Below are 5,089 nucleotides of genomic sequence, written 5' to 3' on the forward strand. Positions count from 1 at the left end.
CCCGCTGCCCCCCACCTCCCACTCCTCTTCTCCCTCCTCTCCAGCCCAAATCCCCGAAAAGAAATGGGAGGGAGCTACAGGGGACGCGTGCTTGGCTCCGGCACATCGGGAATGAAAGGAATTGCGGGAGAACCCTGGAGCCCACAGAGTTTCAAGGAGCTTCTGTATTCAATAAAAACAGCTACTTGTCTGCTTGCACCGGTCTGTGAGCCTCCCGCTCGTCGCCGGGGGAGGGGAGGAGCCAGCGTCGAGCGGCCACACCGCTGGAGTCCCGGGCTGCCAGCCTGCCTGGATCCTAACCCGCTGCAAAAACCGGCATCGTAGGGCAGACGTGCAACCAGCGGACGCCTTGCTCTGCCTACTTGGAAAAGTATTTTCAATCTCCCTTACTAGTGTTGTTGTGCTTTTTGTTTTGGGGGCAGTTTTGGGTTTAAAAAAAAAAATTGTTTAAAGGACAAAGTTAATATGGAGGGATTCCAGAGAGCAAAAGACTCGGAATTTGTAGGGAAGCCCATCCTAGAGATCAGAAACCAACAGGTTTCTTTCTTAATTCAGGGACAATGGGAGTAGAAATATATTAAATGGGAGTTGACATTAAGGAGTAATTTAATTTTCCAGCTGATTCTGTCCCAAGCCATGACGGGGAGGGGGTGAAATTGGTCAGAAGCAGCAAGGAAAGCAGCTCTCTGGAGATCTCAAAATGTGTTGTCCACACCTCCTTACAAAGAACCTGAGCATGGCCCTTAGCCTAAGGTCACTCTATAACAAAAGTTATAAATTTGAGTTAATTTTTCAATTTCCTTTCTACTTTTTCATTCTCAGAAAAATAAATTTTAAGCTGGAATACATTGTGTAGTCATTTCTTTTTTCCTATTGGTTCCACTTTTTTTCTTACTAATTCCCGAGAAATCTTTCTCATATATATTCTGGAATATTGCCCTACAAGGTTCCAGCATACAGTAAGCACTCAATAGAGATGGATTTCATGAATGAACATTATTTCATTGTTGATGAAGACTGGAAGTCTTGACTAAGGGTCCATGTTTACTAACCAAAATATTTAAATGCTGATCTTAATCAATAAATATATTCAGTTCATAGTTGGCGCTAATTTTTAGGAAGCCAACTTTCTGTGTCACCAAAATATGCCTCATAACCTGCTGTTTTATATATTGTCCTCTTCATGTGTTTAAAGGTCGAGAGGAAGGTGTTCAGAGATTCAGGTTGGGCTGCAAGTAGAAATTTCATTAACAGCATGTATAAAACTTGACTCATGACTGAGTCTCCACTGGGTTTTAAAGTTATAAATCTTTATGGGAGGAGACTATCGTTCTCCCTCAGGGAGGATTTGAACCACCTACCTTTCCAATGGGCAATCAATTCCTTGTGATTAACTGCCTCTGGAAATCCACCCAAAGGCCAGTTATTAGTGCATTCTGACTTAAAGGCAAACAACCACCTTTCATTCAGCAGTCCAACAACTATACAACCAGGACTTCTTACAGTATGGATAGAAGTATATGAAATAGGAAAAATAGTTATGAAATATTTTCAACACAAATATTACTGTTTGTGGTAACTACTTTCCTTTGTCAAAATATTTTCTCTCTCAGATCCAAAGTAAAAGACTATGTGCTATATATAATGCTGATGCTGCTAGCAGAAAGTCTGGGATACCATTTAATCTGCAGAGAAAATATCACCAAGTCCCTTGTCAGATTGTTTTAATATCCAGTTATTAACATAATTTAATAACATGTAAAATCATGAAATAAATTCAAAGTTTAGAAATACCTATTTATGGAGCTGTCAGAATCCTAAATCAATGCAATAGCTACCTAGAGCTACAAGGCTTGCCGAAACATGTAGAAATGGAGTTCCAAATTGCTTCTCAATAGCTCTCCTGATTTATTGAACGTCCCATGGCTTACTCCGATCTAGAAGGTGAGAAACGATGCAGTCAGTTTAGCAGGCCCCACCTTTAGTCCCATCTCAGTCCTTTTCACTGCTGTGAAAGAGTCCTTTCAGACAAAGTATCTTGGGTGAATACCGTTATTACTACCTTATGCTCTCTGTACTCTGTGGTCTGAATTCCTCTGGCCACTGCCCAGCTAGGCATAACCTAGGTCTGAATTAATGGCCCTGGAAAAAAAACATAGTAGATTCATAGTGAGGAATAATTATGTCAAACCTCTCTGGCCTGTAGTTTGCTGCCAGATCTAAACCTTCCCAGGAACTTGCCTGTGAGTTTATAAGAAACTAAAAGGAAACACAAAAGCAGCAAAGAAAACAGAGGGAAGCAGAAAGACATCTACCTTCACTCCTTTAAACTGCACACTGGGGTTCTTCCAGTGGAACTGTTTGCTGGGCCACCTTTCAGCCAGGCCTTGCTAATTGTTTGTGCATAGATTCAAAATGTAATAGAATATGACGGTTTGGCCTGAGACAGGTCTTTATTTTGAAGCACAATTAGAGATATGACATTTCCTATTTTGTCACATTAAAAAGCAATGTTGAAATATTTGTTCAACTTTGTAGAATTAGTTCCCATTGCAAGGTAAGAAGAAAATATTTTTTAAAATTACTTAATTGGGTAGAAAATACTTCAAACTGACAGTTGTCTATATTGACTTATCTGTGAAATTTAGATGGTAATCTTTTATTTGAAGAAGAGGCAAAAATTAGGAAACCTTATCATCTTAACCAAATTTCAGAAAGGATGGAGATTTATTAAGTATTCTAAAAAGCTCACTAATCCTTACTTTCTTCTCAAACCTCTAGGAATCAAGAAACCTTGATTTTGAACCAATGTTTTAAATGTTGTTCTCTCAACTCAGTTTGCCACCAAACAGACTCATAGCTAACTCTCCAATAGATTTCTGAAGGAGATTACTAATCTCCTTCCGTTGGTGATCTGGAGAATCTCTGGTAGATTAAAATCTACCAGAAAATGATGACCTTTGGATTAGCTGTGCAACTCCCTATGGGCTAGACCACTGGAACCCCCTTCCAAATATTGAGACCTCAATAATCATGCTGCAACTGAAGACACCCCATAGCTGAATAAGTGTAATATACACATTAGAACATTAGGTAGTGAAAGGTTTAATTAAAAAACAACCATAACAACAACAAAAAAAAAACCCACCATACACAACTACAAGTGAAAATTAGGGAAAGAGAAAATTCATTAGATTGTAAGAGTTTGGAAATGACATGTTAAAAACAAAACAACAAAAAAAACCCCACTTGGTATTCACTCCTTACTGCTGTACTGTAGGTAAGAGTTGTGCGGTTGGTCAACAATTTGAACACACTAGTCACTTCATGGAAGAAAGATAAGACTGCCTTTTCATTTTAAGATTGACAACTTAGGAAACTGGCTAGAGGATTGTCATTAATCATAATGGACTCAACAGTGGTGGGTTTTCTGGAGTTTATGTATTTTAGACATTTATTGTAATTAAAACTAATATCAAATTGTTGGAGCCAGGGTAGTTACCCCAAAGACTCTCTGACAGGTCAGATCTACCTGTCATTCCACCTGAAAAAGATGGACAATCTCCTCCCGTGGGATTTACAGCCTCAGAAACCCAATGGAAGATGAGTTATAAGTAGGTTATGACTTAATGCCAATGTGTTAAATTGAACTGAGCTGATCAAATCGTTATCATTGTTCTGTGATATTAAGTTGTCAAACTTTATGCACATCAGAATAACACACTACCCAAAACCTTCCTCAGAATCTCTACTGTGATTGAGCTCAGTGGTGCAACCACTGTCTTAATTCATACCCTTAAAAGTACTTCCTCTTTTACTCAGATCTTCCACTTTATCAAGCATAATGAATACCCTTCTCCATGATAACATACCCAAAGGACGTGAGACAGTCTTAACATCCTCACATGTAAGGACCATTCTGAAAATGAGAGTCACAGAATACGAAGATTTATTTTAAAATGAATTTAAAACAATTTTTAAAGTTTTACACACAGAGTAATACATTTAAAATGAAATTGCTTTTGAATGTAATCCCTCTCTTACTGTGCTTACTGGTCTGCCCATTTCTGAACTTTAGGTAAATTATTTTAAGAAAGAAATGACTAAGCAGTTTGACATTAATTTTACAGTTTTTCTAATACATGAGAGGCTCAAGATTAGTCTCTGTTTAAAAGTTGACTTGGTCCTTCCTACCACATAGACGAGTCTTTGTATTGTGGGAAGTGGGGGAGGGCTAGGGACTAGGAAGTTTATTTCCATAGTCTAGCCTAGCTCAGAAGAACCCCACAGTGATGATAGGGTATGTTTTGGCACTTTTATTCTGAAATAACTTACAGAACTTCAGAGGAATCTGAATTTAGCTCAATTTCCATGATACAATAGAATGAACTGTGTGGTCTGTCACTGGGTTGAAGGAGCCAATTCAGAGACGTCAAATGCAACCTTCAAGAAATGACTTGAAGTAAAATATAAATAAAATCCAAGTAAACAAGGAATATGGCCGTCGAGAGTCTTATACATCTCTCTTAAAAATAGCCTTAGCTCATTATATATTCACAGGAAACTATCACAATTTCTTTTCATCATAGGCCAAAGAAGTCTAGTGGCCTAGTGGTAAGGAATTATACTGTCAATGCAAAGGCATACAGCTTGAATCCAACAACTGCACCATGGGAGAAAGATGGGCAAACAATTTGCATGTGATTTACTGCCTCTGAAAAACAGCTGGAGGATTAGATAGAAGTTGATTCTGAATCTACAGTACCCAACAACAATATATCTACAAAGAGATTGGCTAGTCTGATTATCACAATAGGTTTAAATAGAGTGGTTTTAGCACCAGAAATTGAGAATCTCATCACTTAAAAGGAATAGGAAGCAGCATGCATCTTTTGGGACCAGAGATTATTGTGCCAACCAAAGCAAGGCCTATAGGAGCAGTGGTAGGAGCTGCTACAGAGAACCAGAGACCCTATATGAGGCAGAATTGACCTTGTGATTACTGCCTACAGAGTGAGAACCAGGGGACCTCATCCATGCTTGTTTAAGGTCTGAGGGAAGAAGCCATAACAGGCAGGAGGACTAAGGG

This window comes from Elephantulus edwardii, unplaced genomic scaffold (assembly GCF_000299155.1).
Source record: "Elephantulus edwardii isolate Elephantulus edwardi_28Jun2011 unplaced genomic scaffold, EleEdw1.0 scaffold00020, whole genome shotgun sequence".
In the NCBI taxonomy this organism is placed as follows: Eukaryota; Metazoa; Chordata; class Mammalia; order Macroscelidea; family Macroscelididae; genus Elephantulus; species Elephantulus edwardii.